The sequence below is a fragment of the Mobula hypostoma genome, chromosome 6 (genome assembly GCF_963921235.1).
Source record: "Mobula hypostoma chromosome 6, sMobHyp1.1, whole genome shotgun sequence".
Taxonomy (NCBI): Eukaryota; Metazoa; Chordata; class Chondrichthyes; order Myliobatiformes; family Myliobatidae; genus Mobula; species Mobula hypostoma.
This window is the reverse complement of record NC_086102.1, coordinates 17894742-17913993: the sequence shown is the minus strand read 5'-3', so window position 1 is coordinate 17913993 and position 19252 is coordinate 17894742. Positions and strand designations below refer to the sequence as shown.

At 40.3% G+C, this 19252-nt stretch overlaps 2 protein-coding genes across 2 annotated transcripts in view; both read left to right on the top strand.

The window, feature by feature from the left end:
• mrps6 (mitochondrial ribosomal protein S6) overlaps positions 1 to 19252 on the top strand; it is a 110979-nt gene that overhangs the window by 2702 nt on the left and 89025 nt on the right. The gene's annotated exons all lie outside the window — the stretch shown is intronic.
• LOC134347834 (sodium/myo-inositol cotransporter-like) overlaps positions 5888 to 19252 on the top strand; it is a 37898-nt gene continuing 24533 nt past the window's right edge. The window contains exon 1 of the mRNA XM_063050302.1: positions 5888 to 11182. The gene's annotated coding sequence lies outside the window, so the exon portion shown is untranslated. The remainder of the gene's footprint in view (positions 11183 to 19252) is intronic.

The window sequence follows — 19252 nt, the reverse complement described above, 5'->3', positions numbered from 1 at the left end:
CCTTCAATACTCCTTCGTCTCTCCCAAAAGGTTTTCCCAAAATCCATATTTGAATCATTTAAATCTGTTTGCTATCACAACAGTGACATTGTCCATAGAAGTCTGGTTAGAGAAATTGTGAAGGCCTCCGTTGGTCGGAATTAACCATGGATATTGCGCCCTAGCTGTCTAGATATGCAGACCTAGGCAGTACAATATGGAGAGCAAGCTGCTGATTAAGGCCCAAGTAATTAAAAGGATCTTTAACACCATGGCAGGAAATCAACAAAAAAAACGAATAGTGGTAGATTATTATGTTTCAGGCTATGAAGATAAAGATCAGCTTTATTTGTCACATGTATATTGAACCATACAGTGAAGTGTGTTGTTTGCATATCATCATATCAGTGACAATTGTGCTGGGCAGTTCTCATGTCGTGGATAGTGCCGGGCAGTTTTTTAAAAATAGTTTATGTATGCTGAGTACATTAATCAAATTTACGAAGGACTTAATACATTATGTAGCTAAGCTGGCAAACTGGGAACACAAGTAAAAGATGAAATTTTGGACTAAATGGCTTAATTCTGCTCCCGTCATGCCATCTTATAATGTAGTCTAAACTGTGCAGTTCTGAAGAGTGTAGAGGTAGTGAGATCTGGGTATTCATATCCACCTATCCTTGCAAGTGGCAGCACATGTAGAATTCTGGTTGATAAAGCTTATGGGATCCAAGGCTTCTTTAAAAGATGTTTGGTCAAATTGTAGAAAGCATTTGTTAGGCCCAACTATTGCACGTTTTCACATTTCATACTTTTCTTAATTTTTGATGACCAGAAGGAATTCTGGCCATTAAAGATTAAGAAAAATATGAATGACCTAGCCACACAAAAAGCTGGAGCCAGGTGGCATCTATGGAGGGAAGTGAAATAGTCAACGTTTTGGGTTGAAGCCCTTCCTTCTCTAAATGCTGCTGATTTCCTCCATCTTTCTGTGTGTTGCTTCAGAATCCAGCATCTGCGTCTCTTGTGTCTCCATAGAAATAGACCGTTCGGCCTATCAGTCCATGCTGGCATTTCCACTCCAGTTGTGCCATCTGCCAGCTTTCATCATATAAATTTCAAAGTGTTATCCTTTATTCATTTTTCCTTTATTTACTTTTCACATTCCCCCTACTAATATATTCTATTCACTTCAATCACTCCTAAGTTACACATTCTCACCACTCAAGTGTTTGGAGTAACTGGAAACAGTTTCTTTGTATTGTCTATTAATATTTCATAATTTAAAATCTCTATTAGGTCACCCCCCACCCAAATCTTTTCCCAAAAGTTCATCCTTTCATGATAAATACCCATGCTTTTGGGTATCATCATGGTTAATTTGCTCTGCATCATCATCTTTGCCTCAATATCTTTTAATAATATTGTGACCTAATGTGTTTTGAGTACCACAAATGTGTCTATATCTCTAGAAATAAACCCAAGATTTTGGTTAGCTTTCAGTGTTGCCAAAGGAGTACTGGTTGGTAGGTTAATTAATCATTGTAAGTTGTCCCATGATTAGGCTAGGGTGAAATCTAGGGTTGCTGGGCAGCAAGTAGGTGGTAACTGCAGATTTATGAATTATGCTCGTGATTTTATAACCTCTATCATTAATGTAAATTGCAATTAGCACCATTTCTATCACTGGTTCTTGTGAAGCACTACCCACCTTCTTTAGCTATTAACTTTTTACGTGGCAAAGCAGCCTCGAGTGGCCGATTGGCCTATTCCTGTGCCAAATATGTCTGTTGGCATGTTCCACTCTGAATAACTAGTGTTTACTCCCACATTTTGCTTTTTGTGTTGCTACTAGCTTATAATTTGTTCTGCTAGTTTTTCCCTTTAATCTGCATTTTCTAATATTATTGGATGGTGTGGTAGCATAGTAGATAGCACAGCGCTTGACAGTATCAGCGACCCGGGTTCAAATCGCACTGCTGCCTGTAAGGAGTTTGTACGTTCTCCCTGTGACCGCGTGGGTTTCCCCAGGGTGCTCCCGTTTCCTCCCACAGTCCAAAGACGTACAGTTCAGTAGGTTAATTGGTCATTGTAAATTGTCCTGTGATTAGGCTAGGATTAAATCAGGGGATTACTGGGTGGCTTTACCTGTGCTGTATCTCAATAAATAAATATTATCGAATAATCAACTAAGGAATATCTTGTCAGTGGCCATTTTGGAAAATTTAGTTAAATTATAAGTACTGTATTACAACAATCCATTTTTTCTGTTATTGATTCCAAAATTTCAAAGATATGGTTAAGTAAGACTTTCCCTTTTGATATCTTGATTAACTAGCCATTATTTTAATTATCGTTGTTCTTTTGTTAGTAGGGATCCAATTATTTTTGCTGGCACTGATGTTAAATTAACTAGTCAATAATTTCTTGAACAAACACCTTCCACTTTGTCAAGTTATAAGTATCCACAGTCTTCTAGCACAACAACTTGTTTTCCCAATGAATTATTAAATGCATCTCACTACACTACAGGAAGGATGTGCAGCAATAGAGAGATTACAGAGAAGATTCACTCGGATGTCACCTAGAAGGTGGGACTGTAGTTATTTGGAGAGATTGGTTAGGCTGTCTTTACTCTCGCTTGAATGTAGGAAGCTGAGGGGTGATCTAAAAGAGGTTTTCAGAAAATTATCAGAGGTATAGATAGTCAGAATCTTTCTTCCAGGGCCAGGTAAATAAAGGGTATGCTTTTAAAGTAAAATGGGAAACACTTAAGGGAGGACTAGAGAATTTTGTTTTCACGCAGAGGTTGGTGGTATTGGGAATGAGTTCCCAGAGGATGTGGCAGGTACCAGGCAGTTTACACAAGTACTTGGATAGGAACGGATGGGAAAAAACAAGAGCCGAATCAGAATCAAGTTTAATATCACTGGCATATGCATGAAATTTGCTGACTTAGTGGTAGCAGTATGTATAATAGTTAAATTAAGTAGTGCAAAAAAAAAGTAGTAATGGGATTAATGTGGATAGTCATCACCATGGGCATTGATGATGTGGTCAGAAAGAGCCCTTTCTGTCTGTATCATTCTATTTTTTTGTTCCTTAAATTCCTTTCAAATGCTTGAGTACAATCCATCTTGATTAGGTTTGTGTTTAGTTTCTGTGCATAATATATATTTAATTTATTTGGACTTGATTGATTCCTCAAGTCCATTTAAATTTACGAACTGGATATTTTATTTCTAGCCTTCTATCTCCCTGGTAATGACCAAAGCAAAATTGTAATGCAATATTTATGCCATTTTGCTGTTGCTCTCTGTCGGAATAGTCTTTGTGTACCCTACAGAACATTTTATTGATGTATTTGTAAAACATTTTACGGTTTAATCATTTATCATTTATATCATTGTCCTTTTTACAGCTTTAATTTTTTTTGGTGTTTTTCCCTGAATGCTCTGTATTCTACCTTTGGGTTTCTCTGCAGTGTGTGTACTTAATTTATCTCTCTTTTCTTACGCTCAGTTTTTCCCTTGTGACTTTATGCATCTTTGGTATTACTGCACTCTAAATACCAATTTGAGTATTTCATACTATTATAGGGTGTCCAGGGAGGGATAGCACCTCTTGTGAAGGGGCTTGTTGTGTCCATAAAGGGCAGCTCACTCAGCTTTGGTCCCCCACCGGATGCTCAGCTCTCAGCTGTAGTTCCAAGTTTGCATGTCACAGCGGCCACACCCTGAATAACACTTTGACAGGTGTGCTAAACCAGTTGAGGGTAGCCGGTGGCCTCATAGCCTGTGAGGTAGGGACGTGCCTTTCCCAGCATACGAAGTCAGCTGTGTGGGACTGGACCGGAGAGGTCTATAGTGAGATCTAACTGCCAGGAAGGCAGTACAGCAATGCTGTCTGGAGAGTGAAGGCCTTGACGCGGCACGGAGAATGTCATGGTCATCCACTGCAACCAAGGAAAACCCCAGTTTCTGATGCTTGTTGGAACCACTGGACCTGGAATTCTGAGGTCAAGAGAGTAGAACTGCCCTAGTGCAACGGCTTTTCCACATTATGAACTCTCCTATTATCATTGGACATAATGGACAGACAGCTACCGTTATTGCAGTTACCAGAATTCACCAGTACTTTTGCTCATTTTAATTTCCTCGTTCTATTTTCAGCCCCTTATTTGTCAACATATTAATGCCCTTTATTGATACCTACATGTTTTTTAATTTTACTTTAATTTTCTTTGTATCATTTCTCATCAATAATTCAGTAACAAATATTCCATTGCATGGTTTTCTTTCATATTATGTACAGGACTACTTTTTCTCCTTTCCTTCTACCTCTTAGACTTAATTAAAATTGGTGTGATTGAAATCTCCCATGATTGCCCTGTTGTTTCACTCATACCCCTAATTGTTCCCCCTTTCTCTATTAGGCTTAAAGGTTGCACCTGTTATTGATTGGTCCTTTATCTTTTATTTTGATTGAGCTGCTTTCTATTTTTGACTTTTTCCCTGTTAATACTGTTATTATTTTATTCTGCAGTTTATTATATTATTTTATTTACTGCTACTCCACCTTTTATCTTTTCTAAATAGGCATAATTGGTGGCTGTCTGTTGTATTCAATGATGACAGGAAACCTGTGTGAGAGAGTTTTTAAAGTGGAAAAAGCTGTTGCACTGGGGCAGTTCCACTCTCTCAACCCCAGAAATCAGGGTCCAATGGTATGTACAAGCATCAGAAACTGGGGTCTTCCTTGGTTGCAGTGGATGGTCATGACATGACATAACCATGTTATGGTCATGACATCTCTGTGCCTTGGAGCCCTTCGTTCTCCATGGCACGTTACGGTGCAGCCTACTGTTGGATCTCACTGTAGATCTGATCCACCCAGTCCACTGGGGCTGACTTCGCATGCTCGACAGTTAAATAGAAAACCTACAGCACGGTACATGCCCTTTGGCCCACAATGCTGTGCTGAACATGTACTTACTTTAGAAATTACCTAAGGTTACCAATAACCATCTATTTTTCTAAGCTCCATGTACCTATCCAGGAGCCTCTTAGAAGACCCTATTGTACCTGCCTCCACCACAGTCACTGGCAGCCCATTCCATGCACTCACCACTCTCTGCGTAAAAAAAAAACTTACTCCTAACAAACTTACCCCTTTGTTCTTACTTCCAAGCACCTTAAAACTGTGCCCTCTTGTGTTAGCCATTTCAGCCCTGGGAAAAAGCCTCTTACTATTCACACAATCATTGCCTCTCATCACCTTATACACCTCTATCAGGTCACCTCTCATCCTCCGTCGCTCCAAAGAGAAAAGGCCGAGTTCACTCAACCTATTTTCATAAGGCATGCTCCCCAATCCAGGCAACATCCTTGTAAATCTACCCTTTCTATAGTTTCTACATCCTCCTTGTAGTGAGGTGACCAGAACTGAACACATTACTCCAAGTGGGGTCTGACCAGGGTCCTATACAGCTGTAACATTACCTCTTGGCTCTTGAACTCAATCCCTTGGCTGATGAAGGGCAATGCACCATATGCCTTCTTAACCACACAGTCAACCTGCACAGCAGCTTTGAGTGTCCTATGGACACGGACCCCAAGATCTCTCTGATCCTCCACACTGCCAAGAGTCTTACCATTAATACTATATTCTGCCATCATATTTTATCTACCAAAATGAACCACCTCACACTTATCTGGGTTGAACTCCATCTGCCGTCCCTATCTCATAGGAATATGAGGCCGCTAGCTGTCCTCACTGGGTTTAGTCTGCCTCTCGAAGGGATGTGGCAGCTGTTACATGCAAACAGTGACAACTAAGTGCCCACTGGGGACCAAAGGTGAAAGAGCTGCCCCGGACTAGACACAACAAGCCCCTTCACCAGAGGTGCCACACCTCCCTGGACACCCCATGCAACCCAATGTTAGCAATGATTAGTTCCCAGTCCTGATTTTTTAAAATATATGTATCCCTTAGTAAACTCTAGTTTATCTGGTTGTCATCAGGGTGTATTTGCATTCAGTGAATTGTTGTAAGGACAACTTAATTTGATTTCATGGGATCTTTGGTTAAAGGGCTGATACAATGTCATAGGCCATAGGGCCTGGACTGTACGATGCTCTATTTTTATCATTTTATAGTTCACCATATTTTTTTAGACTCCTGTTTATGTTTCCTTGCTGTGTGAGTGTTTCTTTATTTTCTTTTTTCCCTTTTCCTGTTTTGCTTATACTCGGGCTGTTTATGTTACTCCCCCCTTATTAGCTTGAAGTCTTTAGATCATTTTAAAGGAGATGTCTTAACCCTTTCTGCAAGGACGTAGATCTTATTCCAGTTCAGATAGAGCCCATCCCATTGCTGCAGCTCCTTGTTGCCTTAGAACTGTGCCAACGTCCCATGAAAAAAAAATCTTCTGTTCTGCACCAGTCCTACATGTTTTACTGCCAATTTGCATGTGACTCAGTCAACCCTCCAGAGCAACATGCACACAGTGCTGGAGGAACTCAGCAGGCCAGGTAGCATCTATAGAAAAAGTAAGATCTTCTGAGGTTCTTTTTCTCAAGGACCTGTTTTTACAGAGGATATTTATGATTTAGAACTTGCTGCCTGTAAGGATGGCAGAAGCAGAGTAGGCTCTCGGTGAATTGGATAGGCATCTGAGGTATAAACAAAATCATCAGGAAAAGAACTGGAAATGTAACTGATGGATTACAGGACGTGTGTGACTAACGAAAAGCTTCCGTTTTTACAGACATCTGTAAATTGAGTTGGTAAAGCCGTTAGCTTTAGTCACTTGATAAGGCAACCACACCTCCACGGTATTGTAATGAATGGTATCAAAAGACTGATAAGAAAGAACAATTAGTAAAGTGAGGAGAGAGTGAATTTTGCTGTTTGTAGGAACGAATGTTTGTATGCAGTACTGTGCAAGTCTTAGGCACCCTAGATTTATTATATGATTTCAGATGGTAAGGCTTCCACAGAGCCCTGATCTCAACGTCATCAAGGCTGTCGGGGATTACCTGGAGAGACAGAAGCAAGCAAGAGTGCCAAAGTCTGCAGAAGAACTGTAGCAAGTTCTCTAAGATTCTTGAAACAACCTAACAGCTAATTTTCTTATAAAGTGCATGACGGTGTACTTAAGAGAATTGATGCAGTTTTAAAGGCAAAGGATGGTTAAAACAAATATTGATATGATTTAGTTTATTGTTTACTGCTCTTCATAGTAAGTTTTTTGATATTTAAAAATAGTTCATTTCATTTGAAAGCATCTCCGCTTTACAGAATTTTTTTTCTACATGTGGCTAAGACTTCTGCACAGTACTGTATGTTGGAATTGTGGGAATTTGTTCTTAGGTAGGGGTGCCCATAAGAAAGGGTTCTTCACTAGGGATGGCCTGTACTATAATATGAGTTGTAATGACTAAATGGGTCTGAAAGATCTGTTACAGTGTCAAGTCAAGTCCATTGTCATATACACACGTATGTGTAAGTACAGAGGCAATGAAAATCTTACTTGTAGCAACATTACAGGCATTAGAAATACAGCATTCACAAGAAAAACAAAACTTAAAAATAAAAATAGGAACAGGAAAGTACACAATCAGAACAAGAAAAACTAAGTCCAATGTAGTACAAAGTGGCCATAGTGCTGCTCGACTGAAGCAGTGATTAGGGTTGTGCAGGTTGGTTCAAGCCGGGAACAGAAAACCCTACAAATTGTAGTGGATGTGGCCCAGCACATCACAGATAAAGCTATCCCTGCCACTGAGCACATCTACATGGAGCGCTGTTGCAGGAAAGCAACATCCATTATCAGGGATCCCCACCGCCCAGGGCATGCTTTCTTCTTGCAGTGCCATCAGGAAGAAAGTACAGAAGCCTCAGGACCTACATCACCAGGTTCAGGAGCAGTTATTACTCCTCAACCATAAGGCTTCTGAACCATAAGGGAAATCTTCACTCAACTTCACTTACCCTGTCACTGAACTGTTCCCACAACTTATGGAGTCACTTACAAGGACACCTAATCTCATAAGAAACATAATAACATAAGAAATAGGAGCAGGAGTGGGCCATCCGGCCCATCGAGCCTGCTCTGCCATTCAATAAGATCATGGCTGATATGGCCATGAATTTTTCCACCTACCTGCCTTTTCCCCAAAATCCTTAATTCTCCTACTATGCAAAAATCTATCCAGCCTTGTCTTAAATATATCTACTGAGGTATTTACTTCCCTGCTTTTAAGTTCAGTCCCTCTAGCAAAGAAGGCCACCAGCCCACTTTCCTTCTTGATAGCCTGCTGTACCTGCAAACCAACCCTTTGTGATTCATGCACAAACACTCCCAAGTCCCTCTGCACAGCACCAAGCTGCAAATTTTTTTTCCATTTGAATAATAATCTGCTCTTTCATTTTCCCTTCCAAAGTGGATGACCTTGCACTTACCAACATTGTACTCCATCTGCCCACTCACTTAACCTATCTATAGTCTCTCTGTATCTTCTGAACAATTTGCTTTTCCATTCAATTTAGTATCATTAGCAAACTTAAATACAGTCCACTTGGTCCCCTCTTCCAGGTTGTTGATGTATATCGTGAACAGTTGCAGGCCCAGCACACCACTCACCACTGATTGCCAACCAGAGTAACACCCATGTATCCCCTCTCTGCTTTCTATTAGTTAACCAATCCACTATCCATGCTAACACATCACCCCCAACTCTATGCATCCTTCTCTTATGGATAAGTCTTTTATGTGGCACCTTATCAAATGCCTTCTGGAAATCCAAGTAAATAACGTTCATCTGTTCCCCTCTATCCACTGTGCTCATTACATCCTTAAAGAACTCCAGTAGGTTTGTCAAACTGGACCTGCCTTTGCTGAATCCATGCTACGTCTGCCTGATGGATCCATTTCTTTCCATCTCTCATGTTTTTGATATTTATTGCTTATTTATTTATTATGACTATTATCATTTTTCTTTCTTTTTATATTTACACAGTTTATTGTGTTTTACACACTAGTTATCTGACCTGTTGGTGTGGTCTTTCACTGATTCTATTATAGTTATTGGATTTATTGAGTATTCCCACAAAAAAATGAATCTCTGGACTGTATAAGGTGACATACTTTGATAATTTACATTGATTTTTTGAACTTTGAAGATCTGAATGGTTGGAGGAAACTGTTTATGAACCTGGTAGTGCAGGGTTGAGGCCTCTGTGCCTCCTGTAGCTACGAGATGATCAGTGTGGTGCCAATTCCTTAATTCTAGGATAAGAAAATCCAAAGATTCATAACTTCACTCGCCAATCATGGCCTTGACCTTTAAGCTTAGATTCTGGGGACTCGTGCTCTTCCTCATATGAGATCCATGGTTTGAAAGGCACGGATAACAGCTTGTTTTAACACAGAAAGCATTTCAAGGTACTTTATTTGGTGTGAAGGGAGGTAAGGCAAGATTTACTGAAGAATGCAGTGAGCTTACTTTACTATCAGTAACAAAATAAAAAGGATGGGGAATGAAGACGCCTCGCTACCACTTTCTTGAAGGTGAGTAGCTTAAAGACTAGTCTTGCCATGACCTTCAGATCCTAAAATTAAACAAAAATACAAGCAATATTTTACTCCAAAGCAGATCAATTTTATAAGTTTGTATATAAAAATAGACTAGATTTATTTATATAGCAACACTCATTGGTTACTTAGCCACCAGGGGACAGTATGAACCTGTATCATATGCAAATTTGTTCCATTCCACGTTTAGCACTCAGATAAGGTTAAAAATAGGATATTACAATTTTTATGAAGGTTTAAGATTAATATTATATCACAAAAGGCAGTATCTCGTGTCTGTGCTGTTCATTGCTAATGTGAAGGAACCTGAGGGCTGAGCTTATGGTGGTCTGTGACATCATGAGAAACATGAAGATTTAAAAGGGCCTGTGAGATTGTTTTTTTTTCCACACAGAAGCTGGTGGGTATATGGAATAAGCTGCCACAGAAAGTGGTAGGGTTGGGTGTAATTACAAAGTTTAAGAGCCATTTGGACAGATACAGGGATAGGAAGGGCTTGGAAGAATATGGGCCAAATGTTGGCAAATGGAATTAACTCAGTAAGAAATCTTGGTGGTTGTGAACAAGCAGGGCTGAAAGTTCAAAGTTGTCATCCTTGTTTTCAGATTTCCCTGTGACCCTAATGCTCCTCCCCAATTCCTCCATCCCTAGAATTCTTTGGGACCTCTATGTTCCAGCTTCCTGTCCTATTGTATAATTCCTTATTCCATTCTATCCATCTTTAATAGCTGCATCTATGACTCAAGTACTGGAATTCCGCTCCCAAACCTCTTCATCTCTCTATCACCACCTCTTGTCACTCAAAATGGATCTTAAAACCAACTTCTGTGTTTGTGTCTCCTAACACATTGAAATTTTGTTCTGGTAATGATGCTTCAAAGCACTGAGTATGTTAAAGGTGCTAGTTTGATATAAGTTGTTGCTGTTTTTGAAAGTAGTTAGTTTACCTGGTGGATACTTTTGAATACTTGGGTAATTTGGTAAGCACAAGAGATTCTGTAGATGCTGGAAATCCAGTGTAACACACACAAAATGCTGGAGGAACTCAGCAAGTTCAGCAGAATCTATGGAAAAGAATAAAGAGATGACTTCTGGGCCAAGACCCTTTATCAGCCTGAAACATCATCTCTTTATTCCTCTCCATAGATGCTGCTGAACCTGCTGAGTTCCTCATGCGTTTGGGTGACTTGGTAGCTATGATTTGGTACATTTTAAATCATTCAATAGATACATTTACAGTTGATAGTGATTTGAGCATGTGAATACCGTAGCAAGAGAGAAAGTGCATCAAAGTTAAGGGAACTTTGATTAGGAAGTATGGCACCAGCCCAAAATGAAGCTTCATGGCATCACCTTATGGGTTCATCTCAATATGGAAGTGAATAAAAGGAAGATAAGAAGAAGGAACATGATTCAAACTCCTGGATTGTATTTCTTCCATTGAAACATCGGCTGTGTTGACTGCCAGAGTTTGTGGTTTCGAGGATTGGACTTTTCAGCAAACAATATGGTCACCTACATCCATCCAGCTGATCAACAAAGGTGATTGTCCTTGATGATGAGGCATCACCAACATCAGATGGCTTCATCAACATTATGAAAAAGGTACTATTTACATTTATTTGATAATTTATGCTCGATTTTAATTGTATGTTGCTAAATTTCAACACCCCTCCCTCTTAAGAATTTTTCAACTCCAGGAAATGTGGGCAATCCCTTTATGTCATTGGCTCCCCCATCAGTGTTGTAACTGAAACCAGAATGTAGTCATGATGGATAGCATCAGATGGAAGCTTATAATGCCAAAATGTGTTTGTCATTTCTTCCTCATTTGCACATAGATCTTATGATGTCCATGAAACTTAGTTCTTGTCCTATTGACCCCATTCTTTCTCAACTATTGATCATCTAGCCATCCTCTTAGGTCTCTATACTAGTAGATCTTATTTATGGCTCCTTATCCTTGTATATTGTCCATGGCATTCATTGCCCCTCCAAAACACATCCTCCATCTCACTTTTCAATTTGCCACACAATGATTGCTATTTAGTTCCTCACAAGCAACAGGTGTAGACATATACCTGTTGGGATTCTTACTTTGTTCTGCTTTTAAGCATCTATCTTTTGGGCTCATGCTTTTACTTTTTTCAAAGATGCTCCTTGACCAAGATCTTGGCTCTTCTACTTAGTGCATCCTTCTAGTTGTAGTAGCACGAGCAGTCTCTTTAGGGCCCCATAGATCCCATATAAATTGTTTTTTTTCTATCTGTCTTTGAATATGCATATCTTTAGAAACAAAGAGTGAACTATAACTAAAATAGATCTCTGATTTGCTTTCTGAATATAACCAGCTGTGTGTTGATATAGACAGGGCACCAAAGGTCAGAATCATTCCTGCCAAAGTGTGCTAATTGCCTTGTGATCATTAGATTCCTCCAAAAATAAACAATTCTTATTATCTTAATTGTTGCAAGTACCTGTAATTTAAAATCTTAAGTGGAAGCTGCATTTTGTTATTCATTTTTTCTTTTGCATGCGGTAGATGTCGAAGACCTAACAATAAACCTAAATTTACAATTAATCTACCTCAGCAATCTGCATTGGAATTCATGAAAATCCTGCAATGAAAGTTTCATTGTTGGATCTTAATATAGAAATGCTTATTTATTTGCCTAAATTTTCTCTTTAATATATTTCTGTGATACATTAACTAATATACATTCATTATTAATGCACTACTAAAATAGCAATGAAATTAATGTCTCAGAATTTTAAGCATAAACATCTTGCAGCATAATTTCAAGATCTTGGAAAAGTGATTTGGTTTTCTTTGCACATAAAATATTGCCACCCAGCTTTGAACTTTGAATCAACAGGAGTTATTTAAAATTTGAACAACATAATCATAAATGATTAGATTGTGTACACACAAAATTTTTAAAAAAGGTTGATTGTTTGATCATCCCAGCTTTACCAGCTCTTGTTCACACTCTTCCATTCTCACTCAGACAATACTTTTTGCTCTAACCTTAAAGTATTTGGTGTGTGGCTCCAAATAAATCTAGTAAACTTATCCATAAGTCATCCACTTTAATATCCTGCGGTGCTATCCTTACACGAAATACAAGCAGAATATATTAGAAAATATTGATGCAAATCAACAGCATATCACAAGATCATTCCCATTTTCACAAATGCATCTTTTCAAAATTTGTAGAATTTCTTTTTGACTAATATACAGATCATGCTTTTGCCTGTAAGGATGCATCTTATGTCCTGAGGTACAGAGGATGTTATCAAAACTGGACATCAGGGATACTTGTGTTTTCAGATATTCTGCTGGAAATTTTGCACTTAATGGTAAATTGGCAAACCAGGATTATTAAATCTATTGGCACAATAATTTCCTGGAAAAAAATCACACTGTTATGGCTACTTTTATGCCTCTTATCCATAATTAGCCAATCTGTGTAGAATGTTCAATAGCGGAAAATGGTCATTTGCGTTTTTTGGGTTCTTGAGAGGTTTGATTTTTATTATGATCATCTATAATTTTGATGCTACATTGTCCACAAGCTGCTTGCTTACCTTACCAACAGGTAAGTGTGTTTTATTATGTGACTTAAGTTTTTGCATTGGGCCATATGTTATATTGGAGAGGAAACATTGGTTATTGTTCATTATCATCAACAAATGATGAATATTGGGAAGCAATTTTGTAAAGAAAATGATGGTCCTTTCAAAAGCAACATGTGAAAAGATGGTTGTCTTTGTGATTGTATTGTGTAGCCTGGGTCATGAAAAATGATCACAATGTTGAGACTCCTATTGTCTGCAGAATGCAGTATAATCTATCATAAATAGATTTTATGAAAATAAGACTAATAGATTGTTCTGAAGTGGTCTACAAAGGTGAAACATTTCTAAATTTTGACACCGTTGTGGAAACTTGGCAAACAATTCTTGTTAGGCTTCATCCACAAACAGAAATATGATAGTTACCAGAAAAATGCTGACTAAAGGACAAATGTGCAGGAGTTAGGGAGGGAAATTGTTCCCTCATTTTGTATAAATTGTTCCATGGGATCTTTCTCATCACCTAAATGAGCCTTGATGTTTGTTAGTGTCTCAACAATTAAAGGGACAACATTTTTTTTTACAGTGCGTTGTAAGTGCCTGGATCACGCTGCCAGAGGGGTTTGTGGAAGCAGATATAAGGGCATTCAATAGGCTTTCAGACAGGCACATGAATAGAAACATAGAAAATAGGTGCAGGAGTAGGCCATTCGGCCCTTCGAGCCTGCACCGCCATTTATTATGATCATGGCTGATCATCCAACTCAGAACCCCGCCCCAGCCTTCCCTCCATACCCCCTGACCCCCGTAGCCACAAGGGCCATATCTAACTCCCTCTTAAATATAGCCAATGAACTGGCCTCAACTGTTTCCTGTGGCAGAGAATTCCACAGATTCACCGCTCTCTGTGTGAAGAAGTTTTTCCTAATCTCGGTCCTAAAAGGCTTCCCCTCTATCCTCAAACTGTGACCCCTTGTTCTGGACTTCCCCAACATCGGGAACAATCTTCCTGCATCTAGCCTGTCCAATCCCTTTAGAATCTTATACGTTTCAATCAGATCCCCCCTCAATCTTCTAAATTCCAACGAGTACAAGCCCAGTTCATCCAGTCTTTCTTCATATGAAAGTCCTGCCATCCCAGGAATCAATCTGGTGAACCTTCTTTGTACTCCCTCTATGGCAAAGATGTCTTTCCTCAGATTAGGGGACCAAAACTGCACACAATACTCCAGGTGTGGTCTCACCAAGGCCTTGTACAACTGCAGTAGTACCTCCCTGCTCCTGTACTCGAATCCTCTCGCTATAAATGCCAGCATACCATTCGCCTTTTTCACCGCCTGCTGTACCTGCATGCCCACTTTCAATGACTGGTGTATAATGACACCCAGGTCTTGTTGCACCTCCCCTTTTCCTAATCGGCCACCATTCAGATAATAATCTGTTTTCCTATTTTTGCCACCAAAGTGGATAACTTCACATTTATCCACATTAAATTGCATCTGCCATGAATTTGCCCACTCACCCAACCTATCCAAGTCACCCTGCATCCTCTTAGCATCCTCCTCACTGCTAACACTGCCACCCAGCTTCGTGTCATCCGCAAACTTGGAGATGCAGCATTTAATTCCCTCATCCAGGTCATTAATATATATTGTAAACAACTGGGGTCCCAGCACTGAGCCTTGCGGTACCCCACTAGTCACCGCCTGCCATTCTGAAAAGGTCCCGTTTATTCCCACTCTTTGCTTCCTGTCTGCCAACCAATTCTCCACCCACACCAATACCTTACCCCCAATACCGTGTGCTTTAAGTTTGCACACTAATCTCCTGTGTGGGACCTTGTCAAAAGCCTTTTGAAAATCCAAATATACCACATCCACTGGTTCTCCCCTATCCACTCTACTAGTTACATCCTCAAAAAATTCTATGAGATTCGTCAGACATGATTTTCCTTTCACAAATCCATGCTGACTTTGTCCGATCATTTCACCGCTTTCCAAATGTGCTGTTATCACATCCTTGATAACTGACTCCAGCAGTTTCCCCACCACCGACGTTAGGCTAATCGGTGTATAATTCCCCGGTTTCTCTCTCCCTCCTTTTTTAAAAAGTGGGGTTACATTAGCCACCCTCCAATCCTCAGGAACTAGTCCAGAATCTAATGAGTTTTGAAAAATTATCACTAATGCATCCACTATTTCTTGGGCTACTTCCTTAAGCACTCTAGGATGCAGACCATCTGGCCCTGGGGATTTATCTGCCTTCAATCCCTTCAATTTACCTAACACCACTTCCCTACTAATTTGTATTTCGCTCTGTTCCTCCATCTCACTGGACCCTCTGTCCCTTACTATTTCTGGAAGATTATTTATGTCCTCCTTAGTGAAGACAGAACCAAAGTAATTATTCAATTGGTCTGCCATGTCCTTGCTCCCCATAATCAATTCACCTGTTTCTGTCTGCTGGGGACCTACATTTGTCTTTACCAGTCTTTTCCTTTTTACATATCTATAAAAGCTTTTACAGTCCGTTTTTATGTTCCCTGCCAGTTTTCTCTCATAATCTTTTACATAGGGAATGGAGGGATGTGGATCATATTCAGCCAGAATGAATTAGTTCAACTATGAATCTTATACTTTATTGTTGCCAAACAATTGATACTAGAACATACAATCATCACAGCGATATTTGATTCTGCGCTTCCCGCTCCGTGGATTACAAATCGATAGTAAATATTAAAAATTTAAATCGTAAATCATAAATAGAAAATAGAAAAATGGAAAGTAAGGTAGTGCAAAAAAACCGAGAGGCAGGTCCGAATATTTGGAGGGTACGGCCCAGATCTGGGTAAGGATCCGTTCTGCAGTCTTATCACTGTTGGAAAGAAGCTGTTCCGAAATCTGGCCGTACAAGTCTTCAAGCTCCTGAGCCACCTTCTGGAGGGAAGAGGGACGAAAAGTGTGTTGGCTGGGTGGGTCGTGTCCTTGATTATCCTGGCAGCACTGCTCCGACAGCGTGCGGTGCAAAGTGAGTACAAGGACGGAAGATTGGTTTGTGTGATGTGCTGCGCCGTGTTCACGATCTTCTGTAGCTTCTTCCCGTCTTGGACAGGACAATTTCCATACCAGGTTGTGATGCACCCTAGAAGAATGCTTTCTACGGTGCATCTATAAAAAATAGTGAGGGTTTTAGGGGACAGGCCAAATTTCTTTAGTTTTCTCAGGAAGTAAAGGCGCTGGTGGGCCTTCTTGGCAGTAGACTCTGCTTGGTTGGACCAAGTCAGGTCATTTGTGATATTGACCCTGAGGAACTTAAAGCTTTTGACCTGTTCCACTTGCGCACCACCGATGTAAACTGGGTTGTGCGGTCCGCTACTCCTTCTGAAGTCAACAACCAATTCCTTCGTCTTGCTGACGTTGAGGGATAGGTTATTGTCTTCGCACCATGCCACCAGATTCTTAATTTCCCCTCTGTACTCAAACTCATCATTACCGGAGATACGGCCTACAATTGTTCAGACATCTTGCTCAGCACAGACATCATAGGCCAAAGATTCTGTCCCCGTGGCAACAAAGAAGATGCTGGAGGAACTCAGTAGGTCAGGCAGGATCTAGGGAGGGAAAAAGAATTGGATATTTTGAGTTGTGAATCTTCATCAGGACCCAGGCCTATTTCTGTGTTGTACTCTTCTACAGATCATAAGTTATAGGAGCAGAATTAGGCCTAATAGGCCATTCTGCTGCAACATTCAATCATGATTTTTTTTTCCAATCTCATTCTCCTGCCTTTTCCCTGTATCCTTTAAGCCCTTTACAAATAAATAACCCAACAATCTTTGCTTTAAATTCACCCAATAGATTGACCGCCACAGCTCTTTGTGGCAACAATTTCCACAGATTTGCCACTCTCTGGCTGGAAAAAAATACTCCCCATCTCAATTCTAAAGGTGTATTCCTTCATTCTGAGGCTGTGCCTTCAGAATCTACACTCCTATACGAATGGAAGATCACCTCCATGTCCACTCTAGGTCCTAGGACTTTTTTCCTTGGAATGCAGGAGAGTGAAGGCAGGAGTGGGATCGACTTTATTGAAATGCTTAAAATTATAGGAGGCATAGATAAGGTGGTTGGTAAGTCTTCTGGTTCCTTAAGGTTGTTATAGTTGAGGGTAGTAGTGGGGCTGAGCTCCCACTACCTATTAAATGCTCCCAATGGCATGCATATCAGGTAGCCTCTGACAGCCAAGTTCAGCTCCTGGCTTTCGCGTGTGGCTTAGCTACTAAGCCCAGTGGAACCATTTCTCTGACAGAAGAAGGGGCAAAGGCAGATTACAGGCGCTTTAAACCCAGTTGCTTCAGGCAGATGAGGCTTGTCAGTTGTAGTTGGCAGCTCATCTAGGAGAAGGAAAACTCTGATCTCAAACCTCTTCTGCCTTGTGGCTATACCTATTCATGGGGAAGGCTTTGTGAGTAAAGTCTGAGGAAAAAATCCAGACCTAAGGCAGTCCTACGTTGAGTTTAATGCTAATTGGCAACTCCTGTGATGCTGCTGGTGCCAAACTGTATCCAAAGAAATGGATTCATCAGCTGCAGAGAGGGGAAGCATGCTGTATGGGCAACAGCTTGCTTCCATGTTGTACCGTCCTGGCAATTTTTTTTCATGCAGAGTGTAGTGAGTAAATACAATAAGCTGCTAGGAAAGGTGGTTAAGAGGTACAATAATATACTTTAAGAGGTGCTTGGGTCGGTACATGGAGAGTCAGGGCTTGGAGCGATGTGTGCTGAACACAGGAAATGTGCCTAGTGGGTGTCATGGATTGGTTGAATCTGTGCTGCATTACTCTCCGACTCTCCCCAGGCTTTTTACTATTTGTAAGCACAAGAGATTCTGCAGATGCTGAAAATCCACAGCAACACTCAAAAACGCTGAAGGAATTCAGCCATGATGAAGAGTCTCTGTTGAAACGTTGACCGTTCATTCTCCTCCATGGACCCTGCCTGACCTGCTGAGTTCCTCCAGCATTTTATATGTGCTACTTTAAGTATTCAACAGGTTTTGTATGAGATCCTCTCCTCTGTCTCAATTGGGGAAAGTAGGGAGCAGCTTTGTAAAAGCAACCAAACCCATTAATGAGTGAGCACAGGAAAACTGGGTTGGCATGGACTGCTTGGGCTGAAGGGCCTGTATCCATGTTGCATTGCTCGCCAATTCTCTCCAGGCCTTTCAGTATTCGTAAACAAGAGATTCAGCAGATGCTGAGAATCCAGAGTCATATGCTTGAAATCAAAAGTATCTAATAATCAGGAATGCTTTGGAGAGGGCAGAGGGGTGGTGTAGAGAATACATCTTATGAGGAAAGGTTGAGCGAACTAGGGTTTTTTCCTTTGGAGCAAAAGAAGATGAGAGGTGACTTGACTAAGGTATTTAAGAGACATAGGTAGAGAGGGCAGCCAGCTTTTTAACCCCCAGAGCAGCAATGGCTAATACCAAGGACATCCTTTTCCAGTATTTGGCAGAAAATTCATGGGAGATGTCAGAGGAAGATTGTTTACACAGACTGGTTAAGTCACTTGAATGCATTGCCGGGGTGGGGTAGAGGCCAATACATTGGGAACTTTTAAGAGATTTTAAGAGAGGCATATGGATGAAGAAAAGTGTGGGGGGTGATTATGGGTTATGTAGGAGGGATGGGTTAGATTGATCAAAATCAGGTTTACTATCACTTGTACGTGTCATGGAATTTGTTTTGCGGCAGCAGTACATTGCGATTCATAATTTTAAAAAACTATAAATTACAATAAGAAAAATATTTAAAAATAAGTAAGTGCAAAAAGAGAACCAAAAAAAAGAAACAATAATGAGTTAGTGTACATGGCTTCATTGTCCATTCAGAAATCTGATGGCAGTGGGAAAGAAGCTGTTCCTAAAATGTTGAGTGTGTCTTCAGACTCTTGTACCTTCTTGATGGTAGAAATGAGAAGAAGGCATATCCTGGGTGATGAAGGTCCTTAGGATGTATGCTGAACTTTTGAAGCATCGCCTTTTGAGGATGTTCTCAATGCGGAGAGGGCCAAGATGGAGCTGGCTGAGTTATAACTTC